Source organism: Chiloscyllium punctatum, chromosome 13 (genome assembly GCF_047496795.1).
Source record: "Chiloscyllium punctatum isolate Juve2018m chromosome 13, sChiPun1.3, whole genome shotgun sequence".
Classification (NCBI taxonomy): domain Eukaryota; kingdom Metazoa; phylum Chordata; class Chondrichthyes; order Orectolobiformes; family Hemiscylliidae; genus Chiloscyllium; species Chiloscyllium punctatum.
The window spans coordinates 369902-396065 of record NC_092751.1 but is presented as its reverse complement, the minus strand read 5'-3'; positions in this window follow the sequence as shown (position 1 = coordinate 396065).

Genomic DNA, 26164 nt, shown 5'->3' with positions numbered 1-26164 from the left:
TCACTCTCTGTTGTTTCTCATGCAAGAAGAGATTTTTAAAAAATCTCAAATGTTGGAATTCAAAGTAGACAGTCAGGACGCCGGAACAACACAACAAGAGAGGAAGCATCAGGAGGTGAGATATCAACGACTTGAGTCAAATCCTTCTTCAGGACTGGGGGTGTGTGGGGGGTTTAATGGGGTCTACATTTAAAGAGGCAGGGTGGGGGAGTTGGAAACAGGATGGTGAGGTGGGGATAGTTGAATAAAAGTAGAGGTTATGCACGAGTTGGTCGATGGGAGGAATGAATCCAGTTGGGAGATGGAAGAAGGGATAATCAGAGAATGGATGGGAGGAGGAGGGACTGGGAATGTATTTGGGGGTTTGGAGGGGAGGTTATTTGAAATTGGAGAACTCAATGTTGAGTCACCCGGGTTGTAGGCTGCACACGCAGAAGATGAAATGTTGTTCCTCCAATTTGCGGTTGGTTTCATAGTGGCAATAGAGGAAGTCAAGGATGGCCACGTTGGAAAGGCGTGGGAGGGGAAATTGAAATAGGGTTACTGGGAGGTCAGCTCAGCCCTTGAGGGCCCAGCTGAGATGCTTAGCAAAACATCCCCTTAGTTTACGCTTAGGATCCCCGATGTAGAGAAGACCACATTGTGAGCACCAGATACAGTAAACTAGGTTGGATCCCAGGACCTGTCCCATTTTTCACAAGGACCATTCCCTTCGCTAATCTTTGGTGCATGCCAAACTCCCCAATAAACCCTCCAATCCCCACTGACAACTGCCTCTGCAAACGGAAAAGATGCATCACCTGCTGGCACACAATCTCTCTCACCTCTATCCAGTGCCCCAAACTGTCCTTCCAGGTGAAACAGAGATTCACCTGCCTCCCTTCCAACCTACTGGACTGCATCAGGTTCTTCCGATGTGGTCTTCACTACACTGGGGAGACCAAACATAAACTAAGGACACATTTTCCCAACCAAAACTCACGGGCCCAAAGGGGCCGACGTGAGCTCCCATTCAACAACCATTTCAATTTTCCTTCCCCTACCATCCCCACTCCGGCCATTGCCTTCTGTTTTTATCTGCAGCTCCCCCTACCCCACCCCCAATCCTAATGAACGGTTATACCGGAAATATTGACTTCTCCACCTCCTGATGCTGCCGAGCTTGTTGCGTTCTCCAGCCTCCTGTTTGTCTATTATTACAAAAGGACCTTAAGGAGTCTAGTCAGCACAACACGCTGGTTAGCAGCTACTATGAGTCACCCAATAATGAACCTATATCCTGGAATGAACAGGAGGACATGAAACCCCTCAAGGGGTTGACACACGAAAATAAGAAACCATTCAGCCCCTCCAAACTGTTCCACTGAAATAGGAGGATGTCATTGATGCTGCAACACGACAAACCAATGAAGCAGAGACTGCACAGACAGACTGGCCAAATTGTTCCTCCTGGCTCCATTGCTATAGCTACACATGTGTTACATTAATGTGGTTTGCTGATGGGGAGACGCACAACGGATGGCTTGTCCCAAGTCACAAGGAGGCAGCTGCCATCTCCGAGAAGACAGGCTTGTCTTCTGCATGGAGATCAGAAACGTTTGGGAATGGCCAACTCTATAAGAGTATAGCTGCTGACGTGTTTGTGAACAACATGATGCTTAGTGCAGGGTCTCACTTCAACTGTACATTGAGATGGTGAGAGTTCATTCAGAATCTGCAGCTCTCTTACAACCAACATGGGGTCTCCACAGAGAATGTAAACTATCAGAGAGTCATAGAGTTTAACAGCAGGGAGTCAGGCCCTTTAGCCCAAATTGTACGATGCCAAACAAAATGTCCACTCACGTGAACTCCATTTCCCTTCACTTGACGCATGTCCTGCTAAACCTTTCCTGTCAACGTATCTGTACACATATGAAAACATATACTGCAGGAAAACACATGATATTTCACGCTATCATTGTTTTGTTATGGGAATAATGAGTCCGGGTTCAAAACGCTCAAGTTTTATTGCAATCACTTTTTAATCTCTTGCAGCATTACAGATTAAACACTCATTTCCTTCACACTCTCCTCATGGTACCATCACTGCAGGGATTAGTCTGGTCAAACTCCTTTACACTATCTCACTGTGGCAAGGAGATTATTCCTTATAATGGAGAGAAAATCTGTTCACAGTGCACCACGTGCTGTCTGAATATCTCTCTACAACTGCAGGGAGGTGTCTTCACTCCTATATTTGTATCATGTTTCAATGAAGGACATTATACAGTATACTGTGCTGATGACTTGCTTCACTGTCTGAATTCTGTCAGTGACTCATGACCAAGGGCATTCAGCTCCTTTTCACCAAGAGCACATCCCATCATCTCCCCTTCTCATAAATACAAAATGAGAAGGATGGCATGTTTTGCTAAATAATTTATTTGTCTTGCAAATCGCAATACTTCAGCACAGCCACGCCAACAGCAACATCACTACTGCCATTGGAGATGTTTGCAGATGCTGAGGAGGCGATGGCGTAGCTGTAATATCTCCGGATTATTAATGCAGCGACCCAGGTAATGACCCAGAGCACAGATTCAATTCCCACCGCAGCAAATATTGGAATTTGAGTTCAATAAATAATCATGAATTAAGAAACAATGAAACGATTGTCAGAAAAACCTACCTGCACACTGATGCCCTTCCAGGAATGAAATCTATCACCTTCACCTGATCGGGCTTACATGTGACTCTAGACCCATAACAATGTTGTTAACTCTCGGCTGCCGTTTGAAATGTCCAATCCCAACCATTCAGTAATTCTTCTCAAGGACAACGTGGAAAGGGAATTACATGCTGTCCAAAATCCCATTAATGAATTTTTAAAAGATGATTACTCTTCGGAAAGGGAGACAAAGGGACATAACTCACTTCAAACCGTGACTTTGATGTATACCTTACATGGACAGGATTTTCGTAAATATCGCAACAGGAGAAAAATAAAGAAGATAAATCGGGATTTTTATTTCCATTCCAGCTGGTCATCAACAATCCCTCTATTTGCTTCTTTCTCTCTATCTCTCTCTTTCTCTATCTGTTCAACTCCCTCCTTCACCCCTTCACAACAGACGTCCCTGTCACTAACATCAATCACACTATTTCCCAGTTGTGTGCAGTTCTGATGGATGGTAATTGGACTCAACATGCCAATTCTATTTTTATCTCGATCCGAGGCTGCCAAATCTGCTCAGTTTCTCTGGTACTTCCTCATTCTTCTGACCTCATGCATCATTCCTTTTTCCCCAGACTTTAGTGTTGTCATTAGATAGGATGTCTGCATCGCTGTTAAGGGCACCGTTTGTTGCCCTCACTAAATGCCCTTTACTGTGAGGTCATTCGTTAAGGCAGTATAGAGCAAAACACATTGTTGTGAACCTGACGTCGTTCTTATCGAAACCAGGTAATAATGTTAGATTTCTTTACCAAAGGACATCAGTGAAATAGATAAACTTATTCACAAAATGTTAGTGGGGTCATATTAGTGAGATTCACTTTTATTTCCAGTTCCTGTCATTTGAGTTTAAGTTCTCTCATCGTCTGAGATAGGATTGGAAACAGTGTCTTTCGTGTAGTAACCTGGACCACTGAATGATGTGGCCAGTGACATTCTTTTTCTGACACAGTGTCCCTGACGTGAATTTACTTTAGAGACAAGAACAAGGTCATAATAGAAACATGGTAATGGAAAGAGTGATTAGAAGAGAGCTGGAACCATGCAGTCTGAAATTTTCCAAGGCATGTCTAATGGTGTATTTAGCAACTGAACAAACGTCAAGCTGTGGAATGGGGATACCATGGAGCTGGTCGTGGGTCTGTTTGGTGATGGAGAGAATGTGAAGGCATAAATCAATTCAGGGCAAATAGATGCTTCTGGATTGTGAACGGTCATGTCCTCAGATGTGTGTGTGGGCGGTTTTGAAATTTGTGGTAATGAATGCATTTGCATTTAAAACTGAAGACAGTAGTTTCCAACTTTGCCAAATATAGTTAACAGAAATAGCACTGAAGTTCAGCATGGCTTATGGGATTAATAAGTAGATAGAGATGGGGAGACTTACCAGGAACGCCAACAATAGCAAGCATGGGATAGTAACCAGCCTGAATAATCCACAGTACACCTAATATCCGAAGTTCCAATATTTTCCAATACCAGGAAACAATGAAAAGACCAAAGGATAAACTCCTGTCCATTGTTTCAGCATTCCATCCTCGGGTTCTCAGATTCTGAGCCATTGGTGCAGCATTCCAGTCTACTGTTCTCAGATTCTGATCCATTGTTAAAACATTCCAGTCTGCTCTCAGATTCTGACCTCTCCTCTCCCCGTCTCTGCAACTGCTGATTCCTCTAGGTGTTGCAGGTGCTGCCTCTGCTGCTACAATGGGATAAATCACTGCAAGAAGCCCCTTACTAATAGAAGAGGGAAACCATCCAGCGACATCATTAGCATCCATGGAGACTGACATCAATCACAGTTACTGAACAAACAGATCCAATTAACCCTTTTCAGTATTGTACCTTCAGATCACAAATAACAACTGAACTTGATTGAATGTTGACATCGCTGACTATTGGTCACATCTCCCATCACCAATTGCTCTCGTGAAGCTAGTTGTGAGGGAGAATGATGGAAGTCTCCTGATCACAGGCTAGATGATTCTGCTGTGTTGTCCGTTTGCAATGCTGTAACTACCTGAACACCCCCTCCCCCACCACCACCCTCCAACACAGCCACCCACAAAATATGCGATCTAGATGAAGTTAAAGTGCTAATCTCTCCTCAACTAGACCAGACGCCAGACAATCAATTCTCAGTGGGCATATTTTCCCTGACCACACACAGGAAGTGTGGATCTGTCTGGATATTCCTCTAGTTGCTCTAATAAAACATTGTTGAACCTTCAACACACAATGCGATTCAGTTTTGTTTTATGTAAACTCACAAACACTTGAATACACTTTATTGGCTTCAAAGCAGTAAGACTTACATTTACTGAATTCAGTTCAAAGCCATGTATGGCATGTTGTCACAAAACCAGTCCTTTTACAAGGTTATGTTGTCCTTAATTTTTTAAAGAGAGTCTAAATGAACAAAGATTCCAATATGTCTGAACTCTGAAAATTTTCATTTTATTTATATCTAACAGGTAATGCCTTATCCAAAAGGCTCTCTAGTACTTAATAAGAAACTTGGACAATCAAGAGGACGTGGCCAACTCTCTAACTGGACAGGTCTGATCAGTTCTGGGGTCAGTTAAGTCAGGGTCACTGTTGGAACTGGACGCTCTCCTCCTCCTTCTGTCCTTCTGACCTTATAACCTGTAAGCCTTTGTGTCAGTTTTACTCTTGGTGCTAAGGAGTTTGCTTATTGAGATTGTTGCAAGTATTTTGGAACAGGATCCTTAAGTCTGGATATCCTGTCGTGTTTATATAGGATTAGTTATTCAGGTATTCTATTTTTGGTCTATTGTGTTTCTTTCGGTAATTTGGTAAATAAATGTTTTGTTTAAATCTCGGTATTCTGACCAGCTCATTCACTCTGGGAAGATCCAGTCCACTCTAACATTTAAGAAATAACAAAGTTACGGTCCGGTCTGTGCTAGCGGCTTAAAATGTTCTGTGGGGTCGGGCCTGTTCCATAACCGAATGGGGGCCACTTGCGGGATTTACGCAGCGAGTGGCAAGTATTAGTGTCTCCTATTCCGTGTGTTGATTTGGTGGGGATAAGGAGCTTCAGATAGTAATGGCTCTTTCAGGAACAAAGGATGTTTTGGAGGTGGAAAAACCTTGGGTTTTTTTACAGAATGCACTTAAGTCCAAGCGGGAATTAGTGGACAAGCTTGCGTTGAATCTATCTCCCAACGTGAGGAAAGATTAGATGATTGCAGCAGCAGTACAGCATTCCAATTTGCTGAAAACTCCATCAGGATCTATAGAGATGAGCAGACTTCAATTGCAAATGACGCAGCTTGAGTTAAAAGCGGAAATGAAGCAGTTTGAGTTTTGGCTAAACTCAAAGGAGAAAGAAAGAGAATGAATAGGTTTAGCAGAGGAAAGAAAAAAAAAAAGAATATCCTTAGCAGGAGAGAAAGAAAAATAGAAAGGGTTTGTGCGTAAGAGATAGAGAAACCACGTTTTAAGGACCAATTCATAATCATTAGCCACGTCAGCTGCCAGCCTTGCCGTTTTAAGTCTGCTCTTCCAAATGTGTTTGCACTATTTCAGGCAGTGAATCTTTGAACTCCTCCAAAGTAATTGTACCTCTCAGAGCATTGTGGGTTTCTTGTATTTTTAAAGCTCTTCTCCTAGAAACATTTCAGGAATATAAGGAGGGATCCTGGACAAACCTATATTGAGTTTGAAAGGATCAAACAAAGGAATTTTGATAGCTCGAAAAGAGTTTTACAATACTCTGAGAGAGAGAATTACTTTGGAGGAGTTCAAAGATTCACTGCCTGACATAGTGCAAACACATTTGGAAGAGCAGAGAGTTAAAACGACAAGGCTGGCAGCTGAAGTGGCTGATGATTATGAATTGGTCCATAAAACGTGGTTTGGCTTCTAGAATCAATTTCAGTCCATGAGGGATAGAAACTGGAGCAAAGAGAAATCCTCACGTGGGAGGGAAAGGCAGAAGAAGGTCATAAGGATAACATGGCACAGGCTACAAAGGAAACACTTGAAGGAAACAAAGAAGTTAAAAAGCTCCGGTGTTTTCATTGCAATAAATTATGTCACATGAAAGCACTGTGTTGGTGGGTTCAGGGAAAAATAAACAGGTGCAGGAAAATAGGTTAAGCTTGGAAGTTTTGTTGGAGTGGTAACAGTAAACACAGTGGAAGCTGGAAAGCTGCATCAGAGTGTATAAGCTGATCAGAGGTTTGTTAAGGAGGAAATGGCAGATCTGCATTGAAAATATACTGCAAAGGGAAATTTTTCTGACATAGAGCATGTAAAGAGCATGCAATATTAAGGGACACAGGATCCTCTTATTCCATGATGCTGAAAGATCAGGAGATATATACACCGGAAGGACTATTTCCAGAAAAGGTACTGCTAAACGGAATTCACCTTGAGACAAAAAGCGCATAATGATGTAAAGTGAGGATAGGTATCCAGAAAAGTGTGGAGAAATTGTGGTATGAGTATTGGACAAACTCTGAGCTCCAGGAATACAAACTATCCTTGCAAAAAATATAGCTGATTCACCAATAGGAGTATTGCCAACTCTGGTTGAAAAGCCAGTGGAGACGCAGGCAACTAAAGCAATGCAGGAGTCTTATCCTGGAAGTTTCCTGAGTGTGGGTAACGAAGCCCCAATGTGACCAGTTGAAACAGGAGATATCAAAAATGTAAAGATAAGGAAGCGGAAGTGGCATTTGCAGAGACTTTGTTCCATCAGATAGTTGTGAAAAAAAACTATTGAGCAAAAGGGGCATCATGCAAATATTTTTAGCTCATTTAAACAATTGAATTACAGGAGAAAGAAAAAAAGGGTAAAGCAGTTTTATCAAAAAGCATATACTTTAGGAATTTTGAATGTACCCCTGAGTGTTATTACCCTAAAAATGATGTCCAAATGAAGATAACGGAGACTATCACATACTCAAGGAGATGATAATTGGGCAGAAGTTCATCAAATTATATTGCCAATGGGATTCAGAAAAAGGTGGTGTGAATACTAGAGCTACCATCTAGAAGTCATTTAGGAGTGAGGAAAACACAAGCTGAAACACAGAGACATTTTTACTGGCCTGAACTACAACATGCTGTAGTTGAATTTTGCAAGTCGTGTCATACATGTCAGGTAATTGGAAAAAACACAAGTGATAATAAAACCTGCGCCTTTCTGAACTATTCCTGCATTTGAAGAACCTTTCACAAGAGTCTTAACTGATTGGCCACGTCTCAACATCAAACAAAAAGGTGGGCACCAGTATTTGTTTACAATACTGGATGCATCGATTAGATTTCCAGAGGCCATCCCAAGATGCAGTATCACAACCAAAGGAATTGCAAAGGAATTACGTTTTTTTTAAAAAAATACACACGCACTACCAATAGAGATACAGTGAGGTCAAGGCTCAAACTTCACATCTAATTTATTCACTCTGGTGTCATAGGAATAAGGCAATTCAAATCGACTACATACCATCCAAAATTGCAGGGAGCACTAGAAAGGTAACATTAAACATGAAAGACCATGTTGAGGGCTTATGATCAAGATTATCCAGATGATTAGGGTAAGGGAATTCCAGTTGCGCTTTTTGTGATCGGAGATGCACCAAATTAACAGAGCAAATTCAATCCATTTGAATTATTTTTTGGGCATTAAGTGAGATGACTATTAATATTGATTAAGGAGAAAATAGTAAATCAGAATTCAAAGGCCACACATTTGGGCTAGGTCTCACGTTTTAGAGAACGATTAATAGTGGTAGGGAGTTGGCTTGCCAGCAGTTAAAAGTATTGCAGCATGCAATAAAACAGGAAGCGCACAGGAAATCAAAAAAATTGCCTTTGTGCGATCGGGGATAAGGTATTACTGTTACTTCTAGTTATAGGTGAACCTTGAAAAGCAAGGTTTAGTAGACCTTATCAAATACAACGGATATTGAGTGAGGATATGTACTTGATAGGGGCTCCAGAAAGAAAGAAATCTCACAGTGTATGTCATGTGAAAATGCTCAAAATGTACTTTGACAAGTAAGGAAAGCCAGAGGATAAGGAGTTAATGATTACGGCACAGAAGGAAGAACCAAATTGAGAGGATTCTGAATCGGATATTCCTCAAATTATAGTGGGACAATGAAGTTCTTGTCTAAAATTGGGATAATTTATTGATTAACCTTCATGAGAAGAATTGAAATGATCAGAAAGAGTTATTATTATCATACGGGGAGATATGCAGATATTAACTTGGAAGTACTCACCTAATAGCGCATAATGTAGCTATAGGAGATGCCGTTACGATTAAGCAACATCCTTACAGGCATCATCCTCTAAAGTTGGCACAGGTTCAGAAGGAGCTTGAACGTATGCTCTAAGATGACATCATCAACGTACGTTACAGTGACTGAAAATCACCCACAGTTATGGTGCCAAAGCCAAATGCTACCCAATGATTATGTGTGGACTATCGTAACGTCAATGCAGTTAAACACATTGATGTATACCCAGTTCCACGGTTGGAAGACTGCATTGAAAATGTGGGACAAGCAACGTACATGAAAAATGTGGCAGCCACATTTCATGGACTAACCAGCAAATTGCAGGATTATCCAACCTGTGGTGTACATTGATGACCTTGTGATATTTAGTGACTCATGGAAGGAACACTACAGCATCTATCTGACTTGTTCGATCGACTTCAGAAGTCAGGCTTGGTGGTAAACCTAGCGAAAAGTGAATTGCTAAAGCAAAGTCACCTTCCTTGCCCATGCTATTGGACATGAATAAACGGTGCTATGAGATTTACAAGAGACGCCAATTGGGGAATTTCGCATCCTGTTGACAAAATGAGCAGTTCCTGGGATTAAGTCATTTTTATCGGATATTTGTATCTCATTTTTTGCAGTGTGACTGCTCCACTCACTGAATTGTTAAAGAAAGGCAAGAGGTTTCAGTGGACAGAGGACTGTCAGAAGGTCTTTGACGGAATTTGAAATATGCGTTAACCACTGCCCACGATCAGACACACCTGATTATGCAAAACCATTCAAGGTGGATTTAAATGTGAATGATGTGGATATAGGTGTTGGGCTCGTGCAGGAAGATGACGAGAAGACAGAGAGACCTATTGGGTATTCCTCCAAGAAGTTGAATGTTCATTAGTAGAAATATTCAACAGTTGAGAAAGAGACAGTGAGCTTTGTGTTGGTCTGACAACATTTCAGTGTTTATATTAACAGCAACGCATTGGAGACAACCATTTACACTGATCATAACTCAATGAAGTCTTTTTGAGAAATTTTAGGACAAAACAGCTAGACGAATTCGCTGGAGCCTGTTGTTACAGCCATTCAATTTGAAAATTGTGCACGGGGCAGGTCATGAAAACATGATTTCCAATGCATTGTTGAGACTTGACTGACAAATGGAGGCACTCAGTGATGGAAGGACCACACACTGAATCTGGATGTAGTTGTGCATGTTTCCATGTTTATAGTAAACAATTGTACATGCTCATTGTAGAGTACAAACTACTATTTCTGGGAGTTTTGACAACTCAAACCATCTTGGATATTGAAGATTCAGTTTTATATTGGGGGAGTTGTCACACAGGTGGGATCTTTACAAGATTACGTTGTCCTTGATTTTTTTCAGAGAGTTTCTAAATGAGCAAATGTTCCAGCATGTCTCAATTTTGAATGCTTCATTGGGGGTCCTCTGTCTTTTTCTTACCTAACAGATAATGCCTCGGGCAGAAGGCTTTCGAGCCTTTTTAAAAAAAAACTGCTGTAATCAAGGGGATGTGGCCAGTTCTGCAGCTGCACAGGTCAGTTCAGTTCAGTAGAGTCAGGTTCACTGTTGAAACTGGACGCTCTCCCCCTCCTTCAGTCCTCTGACTTCGTAAACTATAAGCTTTTTAATGTAATTTTTACTCTTTGCACTCAGGGGTTTGTTTATTGGGATTGTTGCAAGTAATTTGGATCAGCATCCTTAATTCGAGGTAGCCTGTCAGTTTTGGATAGGATGAATTATTCAGGTACGGTGTTTTCAGTTCGTTGTGTTTCATTCCTTATTTTTACAAATACATTCTGTTTGTTTAAAAGTAGGCAGTCGGACCAACTAATTCACGCTAGGAATATCCACTATACACTTACCTTCAACAAATGGCAACATTACGGATTGGGCTACGTGCTTAAGAATGTTTTGAGTGGTCGGGCCTGGTCCATAACAATGTACAATAATTTGTCTATTAAAAGTCATGAATTAATGAGTAAGGGATGGAATGAATATGCTTATGGCTATGAGACAGAAAGGGCTGCGGCCAGAGGTTGAGGAGACCTGAGGGGAGTGCAGTAATATCTCCCAGTCACGAGCATTCAGCCATCTCTGATTCTGACAAAATGGAATGAAATGCAATGCAGAGCAAGTAACGAATGACCTTTGGTACATGGAATGCTAAACGACAATGTGAATGGAATAGGACAATTTAAATGTGATGTACATAATTATATTTTCTATATCGACACAGGTTATATAGGCTGTTAAGATTGTTTATATCGGTCCGGGATGTACAGAAATAAAAACACAGACTACAAAATGTGTTGGGTTACATGAGTTGCAGCAGAGTAAGAGTGAAGACGCAGCTCATACTTAGCTGGTACAGTGAGGATGGGCTGCATGACAACCATCTTTGTTGTAATTATTTAGTGAAACGTATTGAAACTGTTCAGAGACAGAGGAGACAAGTCTAGTCATAAAACACACAGACAATATCATAATTAATAAACTACTCCTACTTATTCATCAAGTGTAGCTGTCTCTAAAAGGCCTTTAAAATCAAAATCACATTGGTGAGATTCGCGTAGTTATTTTCAGAACTTAAAGAAGAAACAGACTCCAGTGTAATACTTGTGTAACTGACACAAGTGATAGGGACAGGAATGGAGCATATTGTCCAAATATAACCAACATCCAGACCAATCAAGAAAAAGCAAAATATTAGAGATAGTGGAAATCTGAAATACAAATGCAAAATAATGGAGAAATGCAACAGATGATCTGGGCAGAGAAACAGAGTTAACATATCAATTCTTATATGAACCTATCTTGAACAAGTTATGTTGGACTTAAAAAAAGTTAATTCCATTTTTCTCTGCTCCGATACTGCCTGAACTGTGGGCTTTCTTTCCAGCATTTTCAATTGTTGCAATAGCAGGAAACAGAGTATTGGTGGGCGGTTGTTTTTCGAACTGAAGGCTTGTGCCCAGCAGTGTTCCACAAAGGTTGGTTCTGACTTTTCTTTGTTTGTCATTTATGTAAATGATTTGCATGATAATATCGAAGGTATGGTTCGTAAGTTTGTGGATGACACCAAAACCGGTGGCACATTGGACAGTGAAGAATGTTTTCTAAGAATACAAAAGGATCTTGATGAAATAGGTCAATAGACTGACAGATAGCAGATAGAGTTCAAGCTGGATGAATGTGAGGTTCAGGCAATAGTGTGTGTTTGTTGCTGTCGAGGGAACCAGGAATGGGATGATTTTATTCCCCATCTCCAGGGTTCAAATCATCGATATCCTTCATGATCTTTGAGAGGCCTAACCCTCTCTATGGTTACCTTCTTCCTGTTAATGTAGTTGCACAATATCTTTGGATTATCCTTAACCTTATCTGCCCATTCTATCTCATATCGCCGTTTTGCTTTCCTGATTTCTCTTGAAATAATGCCCCACACTCCTTATATTGACTGAGAGATTAAATTGAATATAGTTGTCTATATCTAAAGTAAGGTTTTCTTTGATTCTTAAATAAAAGCTCAATAACTGTTGTTGTCCATTGTTCCTTAATCTTCCCTTCACTTTAATAGGAACATAATGCCTCTCAACTCCCGTCGTCACACTGTTGAACGCCTCCCACTTGTCAGACACTGTTTTACTTACTAACAGTCTACTCCAATCAAACTTGTTAAGTCCTTGTCCCATGCCATTAAAGTTTATGGTACTCCAATAAAAAAAAACATTAATGAAAGGCTTTTTCTTTTCCATAACCATTATGAAACTAATACAATTATGATTGCAATGCCCAAAATATTCCCTCACGTTTACATCAGTCACTTTCCCTGCCTATTACATAAAAGAAGGCCTAGTTTTGCTCCTTCTCTGTTAGAATCATCCGGATATTGACGAAGAAAACTTTCGTGAACATATTTGATAAATTCTTCACCATCCAACCCTTTAACGCTGTGGTAGTCCCAATCAATTTTAAGAAAATTAAAATCCCTTATTATTACAGCCTTATTAAGCTTATATATATCCGAGTTCTCCCTACATGTTTGTTTCTCAATTTCTTTCTTACTGTTGAAGAGCATATGGTACAATACAACCAACATGCTCTTTCCTTTCTTATTTTTAATTTTGATCAATATATTTTCATTGGACGGTTTTTCACAACAGAGCATTTAGTGCAATCTGTTCAAAGTGAACTTTTTTTTCTTAGTTTTAATACTGCCTGCATATTATAACTGGATAATTTTTTTCAGAAATATCTTCCCCAGTTCCGGAAATAATTTATTCCTTAATCAAAAATGGCAGACCGCCCCTCCCTGACCTTTGTATATATTTCCACCCTTTCTATGACACTTTACAGCTGGAACATTGAATTGCCTGTCTTGAACATCTCTCAGGCGAATGCGAGCACGGCAGATGCGGGAAGTTAGAGTCGAGAGTGTGGTGCTGGAAAAGCACAACACGTCAGGTAGCATCCAAGGAGCAGGAAAATCGATGTTTCAAGCAAAAGCCCTTCATCAGTCCACTCCTGATCAAGGGCTTTTGCCCAAAACATTGATTGTCCTGCTCCTCACATGCTGCCTGACCTGCTGTGCTTTCCCAGCACTCCACTTCCCAGTTGAACATCTCTCAATCATGATGTCCCGATCCCATATTCTTAAACATGCCCTGAGTTCATTAGCCTCCCCTGTGAGACCACTCACATTGAAATAAATGCAATTTTGTGCTTCAGAATTACTATATCCTTTTGACACTCTCGTTTTTCTTTTCTAATTGATGTTTACTCCTCACATTCATAAACTTGTCCATCCATCCTACCATTTATAATTCTACTTGGACTATCCCCCTTGTCAACTCTATCAACATAAAGTCTCCCTACATAGAAGGAGCAAATCTCCCTGCTGCGTTCCAGTTTAGATCAGACCAATCCTTTCTAAACAGGTCACTTCTATTCGAAAATGGAATCCAATTTCCCAAAAATCGAAACCCCTCAACAACACAGTAGCTCTTCAGCCATTGTTTTTTCTCCGTTAACCTTTTCCATCTTCCCAGTTGGGTTTGGCATTGGGAGTAAACCAGAAAGTATTGCTTTAAAAGTTTTATTATTAAGACTCTACCTCACCTCTTAAGTTCACTCTGTACTGCTTTAATTTTTCCCTAAAAAATATCATTCCTGCCATTATCTACAATAATGTTTCTCTACTCAATCTCACCTTTAACAACGTGCTTGAAATGTTTCGAGACGTTCTTAATCTTAGCACAGGGAAATCAACAAAGCATCCTGAATTAACGGTCACTGCCACAGAATCTTCTGTTAATGCCCTTGATAGAAAAGTCCACTGAAGCAATAATTCTACTAAATCTTCTCAAACGCTGCTGAACATAAGAATCATTCCAAGTGCCCAATGATTGATTGCTCTTCCATTTTCCTCAGAGAGACAATCCTTTTCAGCTGTTTGAAAAGCTGAAAAGCACTTTGATAGAGGAATAGCCACCGGAGAATTTTGAACTACTTTCTTATCTTTGCTGAGAGCCACACATCTATACAAAAGATATGCAGGATAATATTTTTTTCTAAATCTACCAGCCATCCTCTCTGTGCTTTTTTGTGACCTCAATATTGTTATGCCTAAGAGCAGAATTTTTTACGACACCTTCTGTTACCTTTCATTACCTACAGACAATAATGTTAAAATTGTAAAAATATTTACATATACGTATCAAACATAGAAAAATTAAACAAAATCAACCATTTAGCTAATTAAATTAATAAAAATATTCCTCTTCAATAAAATCCGAGAAGAAAATAGTCTTCTCCAGAGCTTAAAATGCGTAGGATTCTCCGGAAGGAAGGTATACCTCCTTATTTTAATTAATTAATTTTACAAAACAAAAAATTTCTGCAGTGTAACAAAAGAAACCTTTTAAAACAAAAATAGACTTTTCGTTTTTTTTTGTAAACCACCCTTAAAAAACTCTTTTAATAAAAAGTACGTTTGAAAGAAAATCGTGAGTTTTTTGCTGTTTTGTTTGTATTTGAATGTTAATAGAACAAAATAGAAACAATTATGTTAAATTATGAAACTATAACATCAACTGCAAAAAGACTATATTAAATATTTAATTGCCTGCAATCCCAGGAGCAGCTATAAATCCATGCTGCTATAAGAACATATTTTGAAAATGTTTTTACAATATGGAGAAAAGTGGGCATATGATTTCATAATTTGTTTCCAGATCAAGGTGGACTTGATGATATGATTTAATCTCCTGCTGTGAGTCTAGATATAGAATTTAGTTGAATCTTTATCCTCATCACTCTAAGTCTTTCAAACAAAATTATGAATGTGTCTCTATCGTAGAGATGGAAACTTCCTTCAGCTCTGATTATTGCAAGGAACGATACAAAGAACATTATCCAGGTCCACGTGGAACACAAATGTTGCAGCGAAAGCCATCTAAACCTAATCCAATACTAATTCCGTACAAGCTTAATTATTAAAACATACAGAGGAGCATAGTATAAAAGTGGAATTCAGCTCCATATCCAAAATAAAATTTGTGGCTCCTTCGTAAAAAAGAATTCAACTGCATCACGCTGTAAATTCACCAAAATAGAAAAAAAACAAGAGAATGGAATTCTCAATGCTTTCCCTGTGAACAACATCTGAAGAACAGGAGAAAATCAAGGCTTAGTTGTGAACTTCATTAACGATGATGATGAGAATGGGAAGAATGGAGTTTGGAGAGAATGATAAATAATGTTGCAGATGACAGAAAGATGACCTCCTGGTTCACAGTGAGGAGGACCGTGTGAGGGCACAGGATGGTATAAACCTGTTGTTCAGGTGAACAGATCAATCGCTGATGAAATTTAACACTGATACCTTTCAGAAGTAACAAGACAAGAGTGTACTCAAACTGAAGAGAGGCTGGATTTACTTGATTTTACTTTTAAGCAAAGAAGGCTGAGAGGTGCTCCTGGTGGAGGTGTTTAACAACATGAGGGGTCTAGACAAGGAAAACAAAGAGTAGCTCTTCCACTTACTCGAAGGCTCAATAATAAGGAAATAATTCATTGAACTAAATTCTTTGAAATAATGCACTGTTTTTACATTCAACTCGTCATTGTGCTCATACACAGACACATTTTCCTAACTATGATCCAAAGACCAATATTTGCCTGCTCCTTGACATGCCTAGACCGATATAAAGAGTTAAAAGGGACTTACCTCGGGAGTCGGGCCTCCGTTTGCTGAGAGGTGTGAGGGAGAAGCAAACGACTTCTGGGAAGTCATATATTTGTGTGGTGCGTTACCAGAAACACTACTCGGGTAGTGTCTCCTCCTCCTCTGACCAAAAAAACCTTCTGTGCGCCAGATTGATAAGGTAGCGAGTTTTTTTTTATTCCTTATTTTTTTAACAGACTCTTTGGGAAGTTAGAATAATGGGAATGGAGGTGAGGACAGTTGAATGTTCCTCCTGCAGAATGTGGGAGGTAAGGGTCACCACGAGTGTTCCTGCTGACTACATCTGCGGGAAGTACACCCAACTCCAGCTCCTCGAAAACCGCGTTAGGGATCTCGAGCTGGAGAAGCATGAACTTCGGATCATTCAGGAAGCAGATGGAGTTATTGAGAGGAGTTACAGGGAGGTAGTCACTCCTCAGGTACAAGAAAAAGGCAAATGGGTTACAGTCAGGGGATGGAAAGGGAACCGGCATGCAGTCCCGGGATCCCCTGTGGCAATTCCCCAAAACAATAATTATTCCATTTTGGATACTGTTGGGAGGGACGGCTTACCAGGGGAAAGCAGTGGGCACAGGGCTCTGGCACAAAGTCTGCCATGCTGCTCAGAAGGGAAGAGGAGCAGAGCAGTAGTCATTGGGTAGTCCATAGTTAGGGGGACAGATAGGAGGTTTTCTGGGGACGAGAGAGACTCACGGTTGGTATGTGGCTCCCAGGTGACAGGGTTTGTGATGTCTCTGATCGTGTATTTGGGATCCTTAAAGGGGAGGGGGATCAGCCCCAAGTCATGGTCCACATAGGCACCAACGACATTGGTAGGAAGCGAGATGGGGATTTAAGGCAGAAATTCAGGAAGATAAGATGGAAGCTTAGAGCTAGGACGAACAGAGTTGTTGTCTCTGGTTTGTTGCCCGTGCTACATGCAAGTGAGGCAAGGAAAAGGGATAGAGAGGAATTGAAGGCGTGGCTACAGGAATGATGCAGGAGGGAGGGTTTTGGAATCTTGGATAATTGGGGCTCTTTCTAGTGTAGGTGGGACCTCTACAAACAGGACGGTCTTCATCTGAACCAGAGGGTACCAATATCCTGGGAGGGGAAATCGCTAAGGCTATTCAGGTGGGTTTAAACTAATCCAGCAGGTGGATGAGAACCAAACTTGTAGTTCAAGTATTGAAAAGGTTGAGAGTAGAGAGGTCCAACATCAAGTTTCAGGGACACAAGATGGCTCTGCAAAGCAAGAAGTTGAAGTGTGCCAGGAGCATCTGGAATAAAGTGGGTGAACTTGCAGCATGGGTTGGTACCTGGGACTTCAATGTTGTGGCCGTTTTGGAGACAACGTAAGAGCTGGGACAGGAATGGTCATTGAAGTTCCAGGATTTAGATGTTTCAGTAAGAAGAGAGAAGATGGTAAAAGAGGGGGAGGTGTGGCACTGTAAGTCAAGGACAGTATTACAGTTGCAGAAAGGATGTTTGGGGAATCGTCAACTGAGGTAGAATGGACTGAGGTTAGAAACAGGAAAGGAGATGTCATCCTGTTGGGAGTTTCTATAGGCCTCCGAATAGTTCCAGAGATGCAGAGGACAGGATAGTAAAGATGATTCTTGATAGGAGTGAGAGAGACAGGGTAGTTGTCATGGGGGACATCAACTTTAGTACGAGTAATGTAGATGGGTCAGTTTTTGTCCAGTGTGGCATGAGGGCATCTTACCACTGTATGTAGACAGCCCAACAAGGGGTGAAGCCACATTAGATTTGGTACTGGGTAATGAGCCCAGCCAGGTGCTAGAAAAGGAAGTAGGTGAGTACTTTGGTGATAGTAATCACAATTCTGTTATGTTTACTTTCGTGATAGAAAGGGATAGGTGTATACCACTGGGTAAGAGTTACAGCTGGGAGAAAGGCAATTACGATGCGATTAGGCAAGATTTAGGAAGCATAGGACGGGGAAGGAAACTGCCGGGGATGGGCACTTTAGAAATGTGGAGCTTATTCAACGAAAGGCTCCTGAGTGTCCGAGATCAGTATGTACCTGTCAGGCAGGGAGGGAGCTGTAGTCGCGGGAGCCGTGGTATACAAAGGAAATGGAATCTTTGGTCAAGAGGAAGAAGAAGGCTTACGTTTGGATGAGATATGAAGGCTCAGTTAGGGCCTTGAGAGTTACAAGGTAGCCAGGAAAGACCTAAAGAGAGAGCTCAGAAGAGCCAGGAGGAGACGTGAGAAGTTGTTGGCGGATAGGATCAGGGTAAACCCTAAGGCTTTCTTTAGGTATTTAAGGAATAAAAGAATGACCAGAGTAAGATTAGGGCCAATCAAAGATTGTAGTGGGAAGTTGTGTGTGGAGTCAGAGGAGATAGGGGAAGCACTAAATGATTATTGTTTGACAGTATTCACTCTAGAAAACGAAAGTGTTGTCGAGGAGAATGCTGAGATACAGGCTACTAGACTAGGTGGGATTGAGGTTCACAAGGAAGAGGCATTAGAAATGCTGCAGAGTGTGAAGATAGATAAGTTCCCTGGGCTGGATAGGATTTATCCTAGGATCCTCTGGGAAGTTCAGGAGGAGATTACCGAGCCTTTGGTATTGATCTTTAAATCGTTCTTGTTGACAGGAATAGTGCCAGAAGACTGGATGATAGCAAATGTGGTTCCCCTGTTCAAGAAACAGAATAGAGACAACCCTGCTAATTATAGACCAGTGAGCCTTACTTCAGTTGTTGGTAAAGTATTGGAAAAGGTTAGAAGAGATTTGATTGATAATCATCTAGAAAAGAATAATTTGATTAGGGATAGTCAGTACGATTTTGTGAATGGTAGGTCGTGCCTCACAAAACTTATTCAGTTTTTTGAGAAGGTGACCAGACAGGTAGATGAAAGCAAACCGGTTGATGTGGTGTATATGAAATTCAGCAAGGCGTTCAATAACGTTTCGCACAGTAGGCTATTGTACAAAATGCGGAGGAATGGGATTGTAGGAGATATAGCAGTTTGGATCAGTAATTGGCTCGCTCAAAGAAGACAGAGGGTGGTGGTTGATGGGAAATGTTCATCATGGCGTCCAGTTACAAGTGGTGTACCACAAGGGTCGGTGTTGGGTCCACTGCTGTTTGTCATTTTTATAAACGACCTGGATGAGGGCGTAGAAGGGTGGGTTAGTAAATGTGCAGATGAAACGAAGGTCGGTGGAGTTGTGGTTAGTGATGAAGTATGTTTTAGGTTACAGAGAGACATAAATAATCTGCAGAGCTGGACTGAGAGGTGGCAAATGGAGTTTAATGAGGACAAGTGTGAGGTGATTCACCTTGGTTCGAGTAAACGTAATGCAAAGTAATGGACTAATGGTAAGATTCTTGGTAGTGTAGATGAGTAGAGAGATCTCGATGTCCAGGTACACAGATCCTTGAAAGTTGCCACCCAGGTTGACAGGGTTGTTAAGAACTATATACTGGATTAGTGGTGCTGGAAGAGCACAGCAGTTCAGGCGGCATCCAACGAGCAGCGAAATCAACGTTTCGGGCAAAAGCCCTTCATCAGGAATCAAGGCATACAGTGTTTAAGCTTTTATTAATAGAGGGATCGGGTTCTGGAACCATGAGGTTATGCTGCAGCTGTACAAAACTCTGGTGCAGCCGCACTTGAAGTATTGTAAACAGTTCTGGTGACCGCATTATAAGAAGGATGTGAAAGCTTTGGAAAGGGTGCAGAGGAGATTTACTAGGATGGTGCCTGGTGTGGAGGGCATCGAGGAAAGGCTGAGGGACATGAGGCTGTTTTCATTGGAGAGAAGAAGGTTTAGAGGTGACGTAATAGAGACATAAAATAATCAGAGGGTTAGATAAGGTGGACAGGGAGAGGCTTTTTCAAAGTATGATGATGGCGAGCACAAGGGGGGTAAAGTTTTAAATTGACGGGTGATAGATATAGGACAGTTGTAAGAGGTAGTTTCTTTACTCCGAGAGTAGTAAGGGTATGGAATGATTTGCCTCCAACGGTTGTAGATTCGCCAACTTTACATTTAAGTCGTCATTGGACAAGCATATGGACGTACATGGAGTAGTGTAGGTTAGATGGGCTTCAGATTGGTATTCAAAGTTTGTGCAAAGAATTGTAGCTCGTTGTTGTGGTTCTGTTCGCCGAGCTGGGAATTTGTGTTGCAGACGTTTCAACCCTGTCTAGGTGACATCCTCAGTTCTTGGGAGCGTCCTGTGAAGCGCTTCCTGATCTTTCCTCGGGAATTTATAGTGGTTTGAATCTGCTGCTTCCAGTTGTCAGTTCCAGTCAGTAACAGCTGGAACTGACAACCGGAAGCGGCAGATTCAAACTACTATAAATGCCGGAGGAAAGATCAGGAAGCGTTTCACAGGAGGCTCCCAAGCACTGAGGATGTCACCTAGACAGGGGACGAAACGTCTGCAACACAAATTCTCAGCTCGGCAAACAGAACCACAGCAGGTCAGCGCAAGATCGAGGGCCGAAAGGCCTGTACTGCGCTGTAATGTTCTATGTTCTATGACTTATATCCACTTCACATCTTCCTTTTCTAACCAATTCAATTTTTGTATTCTCCCACAATACATTCAACACATTTTTCATAAGATATAGATTATGGACACTTTCTAACAGAATTGATAACATAATATTTTTACTCAAACTCTAACCTATAAATTTGCAACAACGCTAACCTGTTTTGTTGTCCCATCACCCAGTTCCCAGACTGCAGTTGCAGCAAATAGTCATTAAATCTCAAAAGAATTGGCAAGTCTTTACTTCTGATCTAAGTGGTCATTTGCCCCTTAATTATGAACAGGGCATATTAATTATGGACTGTCTGTCTGACTGTAACATTTTGAAGTGGATTACTCCAGGCAATTAAACATCAGGAAGTAAGAAGAGGGATAGGCCATCTGGTTGCCAGGCCTGCTGTGGGAATCAACAAGGCCTCCACATTAGTGTCTTGCTCCAGACACACAGAGCAACCTGCATCTCCCTCAACCAAACCTCTCGACTCCTGCAACCCCAGCCACCAGCGGTGAATAAAATCCAAAGAACTGTAGGTGGTGCAACACAAGAAAATAGAAATTATGAATGGCGGTAGGAAATTCAACTGTGCAGTTATCCACATTAAACACCATCTGCCAGATACAGCAATCCGCCCCATTTTCTAACCCTACCATTATTCATCTGTAAACTCTTTAGCTCCTCATTACAGCCTGTTTTACCACCTAGTTTAATACCATTTGGGAATGTAGTTGCTACACTCTGTCTCTCCTTCCAGGTCAGTTGGACAGATTCTAAACAATTGAGGGCTGAGAGCTGAACCCTGCAGCACCTCACTAGTTGCAGTTCGCCAGGGAAAGACCATTTCTCCCGATGCTCTGCTTTCTGTTAGTCAGTCAATCCTCTATCCAATTCAATACTCAACCCTTAACCCCTCGATTCAAACCGCCTAGATCAGTCCTTTATGCAGCACCTTGTCAAATGACTTCTGAAGTTCAGATGTCCAGCAGTTGCTGTATCCCCATTATCCACCTTGCTGGTTACATTCTCAAAGAACTCCAGCAGGTTTGTCAAGCACAACCAGCCCATCATGAAACTGTGCTGACACTGGTGAATTGATCTTTGTTTTTCCAAGTATTCAGTTATTTCATACTTTACGGTTGACGAAAGAAACTTCCCCACTACAGAGGTTAAACTCACTGGTCTGCAGTTTGTGAATTGTTGCCTATCTCCTGGTTTGGGAACGAGTACTACATTATTAATTTTCCAATACATCGGTACCGTTACAGAATTCAAGGATTTTTTTGAATATCCTTCCTAACACATCCACTATCTCTGCTGTTACATCCTTTAATATAATATACTGCAGGCCGAGAGTCTGACCTGTCTATAATCCCATCAATGTATTTAATATCTTCTTCCTCGTCATCGTACTTCCAACATGATCCTTTGCAGTTGTTTTAAATTTTGGGATGAAATTATCTTTCACTGTGAAAACAGAAAGTGTTGGTTTTGCCGCTGCCATTTCGGAGTTTCCCATTATTACCTCGCCATTTTCATCCTCCCAGAGGCCAACATTTACTTTCAGCATTTTTAAACTTTTTGTCTACTCAGAGAAGTGTTCTTTATCATTTCTTATGTTTTCTCCTCATTTTCCTTCATAGCCATTTTGATTATGTTTTTAGTAGCTGTTTGCTGACAATTAAAGTGTTTTTCTTTAATTCCTTAAAGGATGGGCGTGTCGCTTGTAAGACAGTACTTATTGTCTGTCTCTAATTGCCCAGAGGGCAGTTAAGCATCAACCAAATATGTCTGGGTTTGAAGTCATATGTCGGTCAGACCAGGTAAGGGTGGTGTTTTCCGGTCCTAAAGGATATTCATGAAACATATGGGTGTTTCCAACCATGACCAATGGATTCATTGCCACCAATACCCTCTTAATTCCAGGTTCATATTGGATTTAAATTCCACCATCTGCCATGGCGGCATTTGAAGCCATGTCCCCAGAACATTATCTGGATTAGCAGTCAGCGATAATGCCACCAGACAAGAACCTTCATGTTATTATTGACTTCCTTGTTAAGACATGGATCGCTTTTCACCTTTATACAATTCCTCTTCTACTCAGGATTACACTTTATTTGAGGGAGTTGGACTATCTTCCGAAGTAGTTGCCACTGTTCTTCAAATATCTTGCACTTTAATCTTTTTGACATGTCCACTCAGGCCAAGCCCTTCCTCAGACCAGTAAAATTATCATTGTCCAACACTTAACCTCTCCTATGTGACTCTGTCTTCGCTGTTACAGTCTGAATGTGCAATTCCAACATGTTGTGGTCACTCTTTCTAAGATGATCCTGTACTACAATATGATTTATCACTCCTTCCTCATTACATCATGCCAAAGCCAGTTCTCTGTTTGGTTCCATGACATGTTAATCGAAGAAATAATCCATCATATATTCGACGAATCGTTCTTTGAGACTCCCCTTGCCAAATTGATTAATCCATGCAGATTGCATGCTTACATTTCCATAATCACTCTTGTGCTCTTGTCTCAAGCCATCGTTATTTCCTGGTTCATGCTATTCCCTACTTTGAAAGTAATTTGTCGGGGAAGGGGTGGGAGGTAGTTTGTGGGCTGGAAATGCTCCTACCAATAGGTTTCTTTCAACGTGTTTTATTTCAAACCAGACTGATTCATCAGATTTTTCCCACGTGCTAATATCATTTCTTAATACAACCTTGACATAATCCTTAACGAATACAGGTACTCCACCTGCTGTTCCTTCTTGTCTGAATACTGAGTAGGCTTGGACATTTAACACTCTAGTCCTGACCTTCATGTAACCACATTTCAGTCACGCCCACCATGCCATACCTATTTATACCTGTTAGCGCTATCAGCTCATTCATTTTATTCCAAATACTGCACACATTTAGTTAGAAAACATTTAACATAAATTCAATCGATTTGTATTTCACTTTTAATATTTGTGCATACAGGCGCTCCATCCTTATTTATTGATCCCTGATAATAGTGAGCCTATCTTTTACTCCAACTTGCAACTCACATTTTTAAAATTGTTGTGATTAGTTCCCTCAGCATGGTCATTAATATGGCTCTGCATGTTTATTTGACAAACCTTTACTTTCTGCTCATTTTCTGACCTGCTGCTTTGTATCCCATCTTCCTCTATCATTAGCTTAAATCTGCATGATCACACCTCCCTTCCAGGATGTTGGGACTCCTCCAGTTAAAGTGTACACTTTCCTTTCTGTACAGTTCCTACGTGCACTGAACGCGATCCGAATCATCCAAAAAATCAGAAACGCTCCTCCCAAACTAGCTCTTTGCCACATATTCAACTCGACGACCTTCCTCTTCCTTGTCTCACTTCCAGATGCCCCGGAGTAATCCCAAGAACATAATTCTGGAGATCCTGCTTTTAAACTCACTCCTAACTCCCTGAACTTCCTTTGCAGGACCTTTCACTCTTCTTACCTATGTCATTGGTGTCAATGTGAACCACAACCCCTGGCTGTTTACCCTCCCACTTCAATATGCCCTGAGCGTGCTCGGAGACCTTCTTGATCCTGGCACCGACCACCCTTCTTATGAACAAATCATTGAATCATAGAATCCCTACTTTGGGAAAACAGGCCATTTCAAACAGCACGTCCACGCTGACACTTTGAAAAGTATATGGACCGGAAAGCTGGACAATCTGTCAGAGTTTAGAGAGACAGGAACAGCAATAGAGCCTGGAGACACTAATACAGATAGGGAGTATTGCACACACTGGAGGAGATTCCTGCTTTAGGGATGGTTGTAGGGAAGTGTGACATTTACACAGTTAGGGGTGGAAGAGCTAGAGAAGGTTATGGAGATGATTAGATTGGTGGGGAGACTGGAGGAGCTTACATTGACAAGGCTGGTGATAGCGATGGGAAGATGTTACGGAGATAGTAAGTCTTGTAGAAACTGATCGGGAGAGTGACAAGCATTGGAGTTGGTTCCACAGATCAGGGGATTTACAGGGTCCTGAGAGGATTACACAGATAGGGAGATTTGTAGGATGTCCACATTTTCAGAGTGTTTCAGGAATGGAAAATGTCACACAGTTAATGAGGGATGTTGGAGCTGTGGGAGTTCACAGAGACTCGGAAGTTTGAAGAGTTTGGGGCTGATTATGGATTGAGGGATATATTTACGCAGAGGGATAGTTTAGATTAGATTCCCTACAGCATGGGAACAGGTATTCGGCCCAACAAGTCCACACCAACTCTCTAAAGAGCAACCCACCCAGACCCACTTCTCTCCGACAATGCACCTCACGCTATGGACAATTTAGCATGGCCAATTCACCTGACCTGCACATCTTTGGACTGTGGAAGGAAACCGGAGCACCCAGAGGAAACCCATGCAGACACAGGGAGAAAGTGCAAACTCCACACAGACAGTCACCAAACGCTGGAATCAAACCTGGGTCCCTGGCACTGTGAAGCACCATTGCTCACCACTGAGCCACTGTGCTGCCCAAATTGCAGAATTACATAAAGAGAGAGAGTTCGAGGAGCTGGGGGGACTGTAGGGAGTGGATGAGCAAACAGAGATGTGGAGTGCTGTTGTGGCTTGAAAAGTGTCTGGAGGTGTTTATATACGTAAGGACGTCGGTAAGGATGGGAGAAGGTTACTGAGGTCGTGTGGTGCTATAGGCCAGGAGGCTGGAGTGTTATATGGCCTGCAGAACTTTACAGTGATATCATGTTCTCTTGAGGTTTGAGGAAGGAACACAGGTGGGTAATTTGGTCCAGACTGGATGATTTTACAGAGACGGGGGCACTGTAAGTATTGTGCAAAACGACAGAAGTAGGGATCATTGTACAGAGTGCAGGATGCGATTATTGAGATTGAGCATGTTATCGACACAGGAGCAATTTACACATCGGGAGAGTCGTCAGCATTGGAGTAGGTTTCAAATGTACAGCAGGAATATGGGAGACTGGAGGTTACAGAAATAGGAAAAGTTTGGGGAATTACAAGCATTCAAGACATTGGCACAAACAATTTGGACCGAAAGGCATGTTTCCTTGCTGTATGACTGTATCACATGACAAGAGACAGTGTGAGGAGGGAAGAAAGAACAGAAAGATCCAAGGATTCAATGCGATCTCCTTGAGGGAGTCATGATTTGGAGATGCCAGTGTTGGACTGGGGTGTACAAAGTTAAAAATCACACAACACCAGGTTATAGTCCAACAGGTTTAATTGGAAGCACACTAGCTTTCGGAGCGACGCTCCTTCATCAGGTGATAGTGGAGGGCTCAATTCTAACACACAAAATTTATAGCAAAAAATTAAAGTGTGATGTAACTGAAATTATACATTGAAAAATTGATTGTCTGTTAAGCCTTTC